Source organism: Somniosus microcephalus, chromosome 15 (assembly GCF_052327205.1).
Source record: "Somniosus microcephalus isolate GS21.2 chromosome 15, FLI_Smic_1.0, whole genome shotgun sequence".
NCBI classification, from domain to species: Eukaryota; Metazoa; Chordata; class Chondrichthyes; order Squaliformes; family Somniosidae; genus Somniosus; species Somniosus microcephalus.
Genome location: NC_141001.1, coordinates 71985662 through 71999013, shown reverse-complemented (window position 1 = coordinate 71999013; position 13352 = coordinate 71985662). Strand labels below are relative to the sequence as shown.

At 47.0% G+C, this 13352-nt stretch overlaps 1 protein-coding gene across 4 annotated transcripts in view; it reads left to right on the top strand.

Moving 5' to 3' along the window:
• Positions 1-13352, top strand: part of syt19 (synaptotagmin XIX) — a 95677-nt gene that overhangs the window by 81630 nt on the left and 695 nt on the right. The window lies entirely within an intron of this gene.

Below are 13352 nucleotides of genomic sequence, written 5' to 3'. Positions count from 1 at the left end.
ACTACACGGAGGCTGTAACTTAACAATCAACAGGTGTTTACTGGAGGAGGGTAGTCTAAAGACTGAAAGTGCAGAGGCATGCTCAAGGCTTATATACAGGCGTGGTCACTGCTGGTACTACAGTATACAGGAGCTGTAAAAGTAGTTCTCTTTTAAAGGTACATACACTACAATTCCTCCCCTTTTAGATTAGCAGTACCCATAATATTCAAATAACAATTAACACTTTAACATGCACATTAACTTGAAATAGTCCATTTATAGATTCAGTCTTTGGGGCGGCTTCCTGATCCTTTCTGGATAGCGCCTTTCCTGAGGTTCTTGTTCTTGGTGCGGAGGCGATTCTGGCCCCTTTTCGTCGGTTAGTTCATCAGTTTCCACTGCTACTGTTTCTGAGGTAGATGCTACCGGTATGTCGGGTTCATCCCCAGGTACGCGAGACATGGGGTTGACTCGTTCCTGTGACGCTAAGATCTGGTCGACGTGGCGTCTCACAATGTTCTCCCCGACATCCACTGTGTACATTAATGGCCCCTGCCGTGTGCATATCATTCCGGGTTGCCATTTCTCTGTTCGGTAGTCACGGGCCAAGACTGGTTGTCCTACATTGAAGCTCCTTGTCGGCTTCTCATTGATGTGCTGGAATTGTTTATCCTCAACATTTCTTCGCACATTTGGTCTGAGCAAATCCAGACGAGATCTCAACCTTCGGTTAAAGAACATCATGGCCGGGGTCTGGTTGGTAACTGCATGTGTCGCATTTCTGTAGGCTAACAGGAAATTGTCCACCTTATGCTGTAGTGGAATTTCATCATCGCACATGGCCTTTATCGCCTTTTTAAAGGTTTGTACGAACCTCTCAGCCAATCCATTTGTGGCTGGATGATACGGGGCGGATGTGTAATGCCTTACCCCATTCCTTCTCATAAATTTCCAAAACTCTTCGGACACAAACTGGTCCGTTATCAGAGCAAATCTGCTCTGGCAAGCCGTTCCTGGCAAATATGGTCCGTAGGACTGCAATCGTTTTCTCTGTAGTGGTTGAGGACATTTTTATTACCTCAGGCCATTTCGAGTGCGCATCCACTGCTATTAAGAACATTGAGTCCATGAATGGACCAGCAAAATCAATATGCACCCATTGCCATGGAGAGGAGGGCCACTCCCATGGGTGTAGAGGGGCATGTGGTGGTGCATTTTGGACCTTCTGGCATCCTGAGCAGCTCTTGGTTAGGTCCTCGATTTGTTGATCGATCCCCGGCCACCACACATAAGCCCTAGCAAGGCTTTTCATTTTCACCCCTCCCAGATGACGTTTGTGAAGCTCATTGAGCACTCTCTCCCTTAACTTGGGTGGAATTACCACTCGGGATCCACACATCACTGTCCCCTGGCATACTGACAGCTGTTCTCTTCTGGATGAGAATGCTGGCAACAGTGAGTCGCCATGTGTTGGCCATCCCCTCACCGTCAAATCATATACCCGAGACAGTGTCGGATCATTGCGGGTCTCCTTCTCTATATCCGCGTTAGTTACTGGCAATCGTTCAATTATTGACGAATAAAATATCTCGATAGGGTCCACTGCTGGTGCTTCCTCCACAGTAGGCAGTGGCAAGCGTGATAGCCCATCAGTGTTTCCATGCTGTTTCGTGCCTTTATATTCTATTTCATATTGGTTCGCCCCTAGAAAAAGGGACCATCTTTGTAACCGTTGTGCAGTCATCACCGGAACGCCCTTCTTTGGATTAAAGATGGAGACAAGTGGTTGGTGGTCAGTCAGCAAGGTGAACTTCTGCCCATGCAGATAGTGGTTGAATTTTTTTACTCCCCATACTAGGCTGATGGCCTCCCTGTCGACCTGGGCGTAGTTGCGCTCGGCTGAGGTTAGTGACCGAGACGCAAAGGCTACTGGCCTCTCCAACCCATCTGGGAATTTGTGCGACAGCACCGCTCCAATACCATAGGGTGATGCATCACATGCCAACCGAATTGGTAGTGCTGGGTTGAAATGGGCCAACACCTCTTTTGATGTGATCAATTCTTTGCACTTCTGGAAAGCTCGTTTACATTCGTCATTCCACTTCCATGGTACCCCCGTTTGCAGTAGGGTGTTCAGTGGGTGTAACACTGTAGACAAATTTGATAAGAACTTATGGTAGTAGTTTACCAGCCCGAGGAACGACCTCAGTTGTGACACATTTTCCGGTGCTGGAGCCTTGACTACTGCCTCAATCTTTTCAGGGGACTTATGTAACCCCTCTTCATCAATAACGTGGCCACAATATGAGATCTGCTTCTGGAAAAACTCGCACTTGTGGCGATTAGCTCATAGCCCATATTCCTTTAATCTAGTGAGCACCTTCTCCAGGTTGGCGAGGTGATCACTGTCATTTTCGCCCGTGACCAGGATGTCGTCCAAATAACACTGGGTCTCTGGAATCCCTTGCAGGACTTGATCCATTGCCCTTTGCCAAATAGCCGGAGCCGATGCTACCCCAAACACCAGCCAGTTGTATTGGTAGAGACCTTTATGAGTGTTGATCATGAGGTATTGTTTTGAGGCTTCTTCTACCTCCATTTGCAAGTACGCCTGGGCTAGATCAATTTTGGTGAAGTGTTTACCTCCAGATTGCGAGGCGAAAATATCCTCTATTCGTGGAAGCGGATATTGTACCGTGTGAAGGACTGGGTTCACTGTCACCTTAAAATCCCCACAGATGCGGACCTTCTTTGGTTCCCCAGGCGTATCATTCAACGACCTCTTCATTACAGGAATGATGGGTGTAGCCCACTCGCTCCAGTCTACTTTGGACAGTACTCCTGAACGTTCCAACCCTTCCAGCTCTGCTTCGATGGCTGGTCGGATCGCATAAGGCACTGGTCTGGCCTTAAGAAACTTTGGGCTTGCATTTTCCTCTATTTTAATCGTTGCTGTTATGCCTTTTAGTGTTCCGAGTCCCTCCTGGAACACTTCTTTTGCGTCAGTTAGCATTTTTGACAGTTGTCCAGGTGTGACGTCGTCATCCTTTTTGGCCTCAACCTTCAGTGCCTGTATGGAATGCCAATCTAATTGTATCTTCCGGATCCATTCACATCCTAGTAGTGGTGGTCCTCCATCTGGCAATACATATAGGTCCATTTTAGGTATTTCCTGGCCTTTGTATATCACTTTCACCCTTATTTTTCCTTTGGGGTAGACTTTTTGCCCCGTGTACGTCTTCAAGACAATCTCTGTAGCTTTCAAGGGTATATGTGAAAATAGCTGCTTGTAGTCCCTTTGGTTTATGACTGTTAGGGCTGATCCTGTGTCCAATTCCATTTTCACTTGGACTCCGTCTATCTTGAGTGTGACCCAGATAGTCTGGTGATCCTCCATTTTGGTGACCTTATGTAGTTTCAGACAACCCAGCTCCTTGCTTCCAGAGTCTGTATCACTTTTCTGTTCGTCTGAACTACTCTCCGTCACCTTATGTACCTTTTTGTACTTCTCCTGTGGAGATTTCTTGCTGTTGGTTTTCTTCCCTGACCTGCAGACTCTTGCTATGTGTCCTGCTTTTCCACACTGTCTGCACACTTGGTCCTTGAACCAACAATCCTTCTGGTCGTGTGTTGTTCTGCCGCAGCGATAACACTTCCCTGTTCCATATGACATTTCATTGGTGCCATATTCTTGCGGTCTCCGCTGTATCTCTGCAGCGCCCCTTGCGGCTGCTTCGTGTGATACTGCCATGCTGAAAGCCTTGTCCAGCGTAAGATCCTTTTCTGATAGAAGCCGTTTCTGGGTTCCTTCACTTTGAAGCCCACACACAAACTTGTCCCTTAAAGTATCTGCTAGTCCCACTCCAAACTGGCAGTGTTTCGATAGCTTGCACAGTTCCGTTAAGTACTCAGCATTACTTTCGTCTTTATGCTGGTTCCTTTTGTGGAACTTAAATCTTTCTGCTATCAGCAGCGGTGTGGGGTTTAAGTGGTCCTGTAGGATTTCTACTATGCTTTCAAAATTCTTATCCACAGGCTTCTCTGGGGTTATTAGGTTTCGCAGTAAGCCATAGGTTTTTGCACCCATGGAATATAACAGAACCAGTGCTTTCCTAGCATCTGGCACTTCATTCGCCCTGCAGTACACCTCAATGCGTTCCACATATGTCGCCCAATCTTCGACTTCATTGTCGAACGTAGAGATATTGCCACTCTTCGGCATCCCTGGGTGTGATTTAACTGTCAAAAATGGCATCTCCCGCGCTCCCCCTTCTTCTCCGCTGGCACAAAATGGCGTCTCCCACGCTTTCCTTTCTTCCCGCGCTCGCCCTTCTTCTCCGCTGCGGCTTCTAAAAATGGCATCTCCCGCGCTCTCCCTTCTTCTCCCCGCGGACACTGTTCAGCCCTTGAGCCCTGGCTGTGCTCTGCGCGTTTTCCTGTGCGCCTTTCCCGTTTCCGCCGCTCTGTCCTGAACCCTGCTGCTTTACCCTCTCTGTTTTGTTTTTCCTCGACGCCCCTCGGTTTTCAACCCCCAGCTGCGCCCTGTGCACTTCACCCTCTCTCTTACCCCGTCGACGCCGCTCGGCTTTTTCTCTGCTGTCGGTCGGCTCCAGCCGCCGCTGTCCGGGAAGGGTCTGCGCTATACCTGTTGCCAGTCTGTTGCTGGATCGTCGTGGCTGGGGAACTAAGCCCGGCTCTCAACAGCCTCCCCTGCGATGTTCACTCTCTGCCAGACGACTGGGCGGTTGCTCGTGGTCGACGCCCGTGCTTCTGGCCTCGACTTTCTTCCACCGCCCTCCCGGAGCGAATCCTTGAAGGGAAATGCAGAGTTGCAGGTAGATTCGAATCGACACTCGTCGCCACTGTTAGATCCGTGATTCTGAGAGTATGATGTTTTTCAATAACTACACGGATGCTGTAACTTAACAATCAACAGGTGTTTACTGGAGTAGGGTAGTCTCAAGACTGGGAGTACAGAGGCATTCTCAAGGCTTATATACAGGTGTGGTCACTGCCGGTACGACAGTATACAGGAGCTGTAAAAGTAGTTCTCTCCTAAAGGTACATACACTACAAAATGTTTCTGTTATCAGCAGCGGTGTGGGGTTTAAGTGGTCCTGTAGGATTGACACTATGTTTTCAAAATCCTTTTCTACTGTCTTCTCTGGGGCTACTAGGTTTTGTAGTAAGCCATACGTTTTTGCACCCATTGAATTCAACAATACCAGCGCTTTCTTGTCATCTGGCACTTCATTCGCCTTGCAGTATACTTCTATGCGTTCGACATATGTCGTCCAATCTTCGATTTCATTGTCGAATGCTGTGATACTGCCACTCTTCGGCATTTTTGGGTGTGGTTAGACTGGCTTAAAATGGCGTCTCCCGCGCTTTCCTTTCTTCCCTGCTGCGGCTTAAAATGGCGTCTCCCGCGCTTTCCTTTCTTCCCCGCTGTGGCTTAAAATGGCGTCTCCCGCGCTGCTGTCAACGCTGCTCTCGGCAGTCCTCGCGGCAAATGGCAGCCCCTCGCATTTCCTGCGTGCCTCTCTCCCCCGTTGACGCTGCTCGGCCCTTGAACACCGGCTGCGCTCTGCTCTCTCTCGTCTCTCTCCCCCGTTGACGCTGCTCGGCCCTTGAACACCGGCTGCGCTCTGCTCTCTCTCGTCTCTCTCCCCCGTTGACGCTGCTCGGTCCTGAACACTGGCTGCGCCCTGTGCGCTCTGCCCTCTCTCTCCCCCCCGTCGATGCTGCTCGGCCTTTTTCTGTGCCGCTCGGTCGGGCTCTAGCCCGTTACTGTCCGGGAAGGGTCTGCGCAGTACCTGTTGCCAGCCCGTTTCGCTGGACCACCGTGACTGGAAAGCCAAGCCTGGCTCTCGACAGCCTCCCCTGCGATGCTCAAATCTCCGCTGGATGACTGGGCGGTTGCCCGTGGTCGACGCCCGTGCTTCTGGACTCGACCTTCTTCCACTGTTCTCCAGGAGCGAATCCCTGGGAGGTGATGCAGAGTTGCAGGTAGGTTTGAACTTGCTCGTCGCCACTGTTAGATCCATGTATCTTAATGTTGTGTCCTTCAATAATCAGACAACGACTGCAGGGAACGATTCAACAGGTGTTTACTGAATGAGGGTTACTCTAGAACTAACTGTACAGATCACTACTCAGGGTTTATATACAGGTGTGGTCACTGCCGGTACTACAGTATGCAGGAGCTGTAAAAAGTAGTTCTCCCCTTAAAGGTACATACATTACAATAACCACATACCCCTCCTCAATATCAATTTCATAGACATCTGGTAGATATATTGAAAGGTTAATGGGGGTTGATTAAGTGGGATTTGTAAAAATAAAAGTTGTTCAGCAAACAGTACCTTATGAATGTTATGAAACTGGAGGGGGGTGGCAGTGTTGGCTATGAAACAAATTTCAGACTCTGTTCAGGTGTTCATTAATGCAGTAACCACAGGTAGGGATGAAATACATCTTGGAAAATATTGAGGAATTTGTGCATTTGCCAGGTAGGGATGAGCACCAACCAAATTCAGAATCTGAAGGGCGACAAATTGAGCAAGTTCGGATCAGTCTGCAAATACTGACATTATTTTCCAGTTCTGCTAATTATCGTTTTGGGTTGAACTGTTCCTTTATAAAATGTTTGTATCCCACTGCGTATATCCTGCCACCCACATGGAAAGTGATAAGTTGACAACTGTGTCAGAAGCCACAGCAACAAGGAGAATTAACTGAAACTTTTATTTAGATCGATAGCTTTTTATTTAATTCTCTGATATATTTGTGCCCATCAAAGTGATGGATGCTAGCATTGGGAATGGGACACTTTTCATTTGAGACATCCGATGTCTCCCAGGCTAGGTGTAGTATGGTTAAATGCAGAGTAAAGCTCCCTCAATTTACCTAAACAAAGTGCCTCAGCTCCAACCTCAGAAGACCACCCTCTACCCCAGTAGTCTGACATTTTTTCTTTTCTCACTCTCGGAGCCAATTTTGTCCTGAATTGTGGGTGTTTGTGCTGTGGCCCATGCCTACTAGGAACTGGATTGAACTGCCCGAACGCTTTTCATTTGGGATCTTTACAGCCAGTTGATGGAGGGGATTTTCATTCCACGAGTCTCGGCTGGATTTGAGCCTAGTTGCCAGAGCTGAAATGGCAGTGTCTAATACACTGCATGATCCAATCCCGCCAGCTTTTTTTAATATAATGAGCTGGTAATCCTGTAGTCTAGTTGGTTTATTGGAACATACTGAATCTCTGATGGTCCTGAGATGAATTTGTTTCATTTTCTTATGTAGGCTTATGAAAGATGCATAATCTCTGGAAACGTAATAGCAGGGCATCTGATCCCCAACACTCATGCGCCTGGGCCCACTGTATATGTGAGAGTATGTCAGTGTGTGTGTGTTTTTTGGTGGACTGATTTCTTCTAGTCTAAAGTATGGATCCATTTTCTAGGTAATGCTGATACAGTAATTTATTGGGGAAGAGGGAGCTGTGTCTAATCCCTATTGTGTGCAAGTCAATAAGCTTTCTTCCCATAGCATAGCATTACAGCTAGAGCAGAGAAAGGGGAAAATATGTTCATAATTACTGGTGGTATAAAGAGACTCGTGAGATCGTCAACTTTGGGAACATCCAAATTATTGCACTTATTACTTTCGGTTCCAAAGCAACACTAAATATCAATACTAATATTGGATCAAAACAGGGAAAATATATGACATCAAGGGCTCGGGGCTGATCTATCTGTTGCCTGGGACAGATAAAGGGCTGTATTTTCCTCCACTATCCTGCTCCTGATCTGGCGGGATAGCAGCACAAGCAGCCAGAAATTGGGGCATCTTTAAAGCTCTTCTGTCCCTTTAAGGTCCCTTGCTGCCTCTTCTGGTGCTGCAGCAATAGTCACACTGCAGCACCACCTTCCTCTCACTGCAGCTGTTGAGCTTCTTCTGTTGGGAGCCCACTGTACATCCCAAATGAACCCGAACCCCAGGGAAATGTGTCACGGTGGAGTTGGGGGTGCAGAGAGATGTCCCACCCCGCTGCTATTCCACCCTTAAAGAGGAAAATCCAGCCTAAAGTGTTTGGGACCAGTACTCAAAATAACATTTTAAGATATACAAGTGACTTTTGCTTACAATTGAGATTCAGTTGAGGAAGGAAACAAGAACAAATCACAGATAAATCTGGCTAACATCTAGAACATAAGAAAATAAGAAGATCAGGAGTAGGCCATACGGCCCCTCGATAAGATCATGGCTGATCATCGTCCTCAACTCCACTTTCCCGCCCGATCTCCATATCCCTTGATTCCCCTAGAGTCCAAAACTCTATCTATCTCAGCCCTGAATATACTTAAAGACTCAGCATTCACAACCCTCTGAGTAAAGAAATTCTTCCTCATCTCAGTCTTAAATGGCCTACCCCTTATCCTGAGACTATGCCCCTAGTTCTAGACATTCCAGCCAGGGGAAGCAACCTCTCAGCATCTACCCTGTCAATCCCCTTCAGAATCTTGTACGTTTCAATGAGATCACCTATCATTCTTCTAAACTCCAGAGAGTATAGGCCCATTCTACACAATCCCTCCTCATAGGACAACCCTCTCATCCCAGGAATCAATCCAGTGAACCTTCGTTGCACCGCCTCCAAGGCAAGTAAATCCTTCCTTAGATAAGGAGACCAAAACTGTGCACAGTACTCCAGGTGTGGTCTCACCAAGGCCCTGTACAATTGTAGCAAGACTCCCTTACTCTTATACTCCAACCCCCTTGCAATAAAGGCCAACATGCCATTTGCCTTCCTTATTGCTTACTGTACCTGCACACTAGCTTTCTGTGTTTCTTGCACAAGGACACCCAAATCTCTCTGAACACCAACATTTGAAAGTTTCTCACCATTTAAAAAATATTCTGTTTTTCTATTCTTCCTACCAATGGGAATAACCTAACATTTCCCTACATTATACTCCATCTGCCACCTTACTGCCCACTCACTTAGTCTATCTATATCCCTTTGCAGATTCTTTAGGGACGATTTTGCCAGCCCTGGGGAGATGGGTTTGGAGGTGGGACTGCCGGGAAAATGGCAGAATCTGGGGGTGGATACCCATCCCACCCCCAACCCGCCTCCGTGCCATCTTCCCAGCAGGCGGGTACCCAATCCGTGCTGGGAGCCGCCTCCTCGAGGCGGGAAGGGGATTAGTGCCAATTTTTTGGATAATCCCTATTTTGAGCCCTAAAGTGCAGGTTTCCTGACAGCTCTGAACCTCGCCAGGGTCAGCGAGGTGAGCTGTGGGTCTGCGGGGGTCGGAGGGGCCAAGATGTCCGGTGTGCAGGTTAGTGATGGGTGCATGTGTGCAGAGGTAAGTGTGTGAGGTGAGTCTTAAGTGTTTTAAAAGCTTTACTTACCTTTGCTTCTTCCTCCAGGCTTCATCGCTTCAGGTCTCGGGAGTCCCTCATCTCACTGACAGAGAAAGCAGAATGGCCACTGCATTCTCAAATGCATCAGCCTTCTGCTTTCTGCTCAGGACAGATCTCTAAGTGAGCCTGTGTCCCAGGACTCAACTTAGAAAACAGATTGTCAGTGTTTGACAGCTTCACAGAGCTGTCAAACGATGACAATTCAACTGTCAAAAGCTCTTGACAGATGAAACGTCACTTGCTGATGTCACCAGTAACCGGCTTTCCCTTAATTGGCCTGCTAAGCCCGCTGGACGGGCTTAACAAGGTCAATCAAGGGAAAATAGCATGGGTTGGCCGGACGTCGATGGAGGTGGGACTAAAACCCGACAAGCAGCAATCCCGCCTCCATCATGTCCCCATTGGCAAAATCACCCCCTTTGTGTTCTCCTCACAGCTAATAAATAACATTAGGGGGAAAATTCAGTTGTTTGCGCCTCCCGTTAGCGCCTTAAGAGGGCGCTAATGGGGAGCAAAGCAACTAGCGCCCAGGCGTGGCAATGTTTGCGCCGCTCGCGCAATTAACTAGACATTTTGCGGCGGCGCTAAACACTACCGCCACGATCTCCTGCGCCGGCAGATCGTGACGTCAGTCGAGTGCGCAACGCCCCGGACCAGATATTGAGCGGCGCCCCCTGCCTTACCGCCTGCCGCTAGCAACGACAGGTTGAGGGGAGCGTTTTGCAGTCAGGAAGGGACTGGGGGAACGCTATTTAAAGGCGACCGCTTCCTGCCTTTTTTTGTTGGTGACATTTTTGCACCACGCATTCTGAGAGAGAGAGGGAGAGAGAGGCTGGAGAGATTCAACACTGTGTGAAGGAGTTTTGCATACTGAGCAGCACTTTGCAGGTTCATTTTGATTTGCCCTTCCTTGTATCTATTTAGAAGAGACTGTGGGGGCTGCACTCTGAGCTCTTTCCCTGGGTCTCTCCATTGTTCTTTCCAGCAGATTTGATGTATAAGTCTCTCCAGGCCGAGATTCAAGGCTGCAATGAGCAGGATGTGGATGGAGACCAAGATCAACCCTCCCCTTTAAGATAAAAACAGAAAATGCTGGAGAAACTCAGCAGGTCAATCAGCATCTGTGAAGAGAGAAACAGAGTTAACGTTTCAGGTCGATGACCATTCATCAGAACTCCCCTTTAAGAATTGGACGGTGCCAGTGTGTCTGTGTTCCATTGCTGACTGACATCACGAGCTTCGCCAGCGCTGTGAGTTAGCGCCTCGCTCCTTGGCCTTTGCGCCTTAAGACAGGTGTGAAGCGCCTGATTTAGCGCTCCAATCACCTCCAGGGGCGATAAAAGCCAAGTTTGCTGTCGGAGGCGATAATTAGCGCCAGGCGCTAAACTTTGCGCACGGCCGATAATGGCGCGCCAAACGAGGCGATACCGAATTTTTCCTCCATTGTCTTTACCCAAATATCACTATCTCCTGTTTCAATTTAACTGAGACATTTATGTTCGGCATAGTCGAAGAATTGATTGATACAATTCAGAATATGACAGAAAATGCATTTCAGTATCCCTTCCCTCTCTTGTTTAAAGAAGGTACATCTCAGAAAATGGATGTGATCAAGGTAGAGGGCACTGGCACTTGCATGAATGCCTGGTCACTCCTCATTCTATTCTGGGATAAGTGTTTTGAGAAACTAGATTAAAACCTTCTCCAGACCAGTTGGTCAAAATCCCAGCATGACAATAAAAGGAACATTAGATTACTTATTTACAGAGTGAGTCGTTAATGGTGCTTACTCATCATGCTTTAACCACCACAGGATCATTGCCCTTCCTTAGTTAATTATATATGGTTCTACATGTTACTCAGTACACAACGGGTATCTAACGTCATTCACTACAAACACTCTCACATGCTGTGCTCGCTTTCCCAATTTTTAACCTGTTATATTCTGAACTTTATTCGACCTCTGCTCATTTACCAAAAAGTACAAATAACTGTGTGTGAAAACACTTATGAGCAAGTTATATTTTTAGCTAGAAACATTTTATTTTGAAGATTTAGCTCCTTTTTTAAGTAATCTGTAGGGATTTTTTTTTATGTTTTCAGACTATATATTAACCGAAGGCACATAATAAATATTATGATTTTTTTAAATATTCCACTCTATCTAGTTATGAGATGTGAGAAGACCAATGTTCAGATACTGCAAGTCCCTATATATGAAATAAACAAAACCTGAAGGTTAAGACATTTAGGGTTAGGGTTAGGGTTGGAGTGTGGAGAGATCCGTATAAAATGAAAGGCAAAAAGGTTAAAGATATTTATATTCAACTGGCTTCTTTGTGTTTGTATATTACTGAGGTCTGAAAGAACACATTAGTACAGCATGCCTCTATCTTTAAGACAGTGAGCATCTATGCATATCTGTGTCTTGGTAAGTTTGTGTGTGTACTTATGCTTGCATCAGCAAGTGTGCAAATGTAGCTATGTATGTGTGCATATCTATCTGGCTACGTGCATATTTATAACAATGAAATTGCTTGTATATCTGTATATATTCTTTATTTATGTGGCTGTTTGTGTATACGCATGCATTTGTGCATGTGTGGGTGTCTGGGTGTCTCTGCACATGTGTACCAATGTCTGGGTGTGTTTGTGTATGTATGTCCATGGTCATTTCTATATGCATGTATCTGTGCATCTCTATTTGGTGTGCATCGGTTTGTTTTTGCAGGTATCTCTGTAAATGTCTGTACTGTTCGCAACCTCAACCTGAGCTGAGCTTCTGATCCCAAATTCTTTCCATCACCAAGACCTCCTACTTCCATCTCCGTTAGATCGCCCATCTCCCCCCTTGCCTCAGCTCATTTACTGCTGAAACCCTCATCGGTGCTTTTGTTACCTCCAGACTCGACTCTTCCAATCCTCTCCTGGCCGGCCTTCCATTTTCCACCCTCCGTAAACTTCAGCTCATCTAAAACACTGCAGCCCGTATCCTAACCGCACCAAGTCCCGTTCGCCCGCACCAAGTCCCGTTCGCCCATCACCCCTGTGTTCACAGACCTACATTGCCTCCCGGTCCCTGAACGCCTTGCTTTTAAAATTCTTATCCTCGTGTCCAAATCCCTCCATGGTCTCTCCCCTCCCTAGCTCTGTAACCTCCTCCAGCCCTACAACCAATGTTACCCCTAAGGTGCGCGGGCGCAAGGCCGCACATCAATCGGGAGGTTCCACGCAGACCGCTCACAAGCTGCTGCCGGTGGAAGATACCGTGCACGCACAGCGGCCACGCAGCAAAGTTAAAGGTACTGCGCACGAAAAAAAATTAAAGGGAATATTGCCTACAACCCTCCGAGAACTCCACGTTCCTCCAATTCTGGCCTCTTGTGAATCCCCCTTTCTTTGCCCCACCATTGGCGGCCATACCTTCAGCCGTCTAGGCCTTAAGGTCTGAAATTCCCTCCCTAAGCCGCCTCTCCACCTCTCTCTTCTCCTTTAAGATGCTCCTTAAAACCTACCTTTTTGATCACCTCTCCTAATGTCTCCTCCTTTAGCTCGGTGTAAACTATCGACTGATTACGCTCCTGTGAAGGGCCTTGGGATGTTTTATTATGTTTAAGGCACTATATAAATGCAAGTCATTGTTGTTGTACTTGTGTGTATCTGTGTACCTAATTTAAACTTGATAGTCACAATATCTGAGGCCTATGGATTAGCCTGACTGATTGTTAGACTGTTTTGAACTAAATCTGCTCTTAAATTGCAAATTATTCTAACAAAAATAAAGTTAAAATAAATTGTATTGCTGAAAAATATTCATCACGCTGCTGGCCGACTGAATATTGTGTATTATCAACTTAGAATATACATGCTAAAGCTCCAGCAGTGGTGAGGCTGTGACAGTGTCCTACTGGGTTTGCTGTTGCCTAGTATAAATCCAG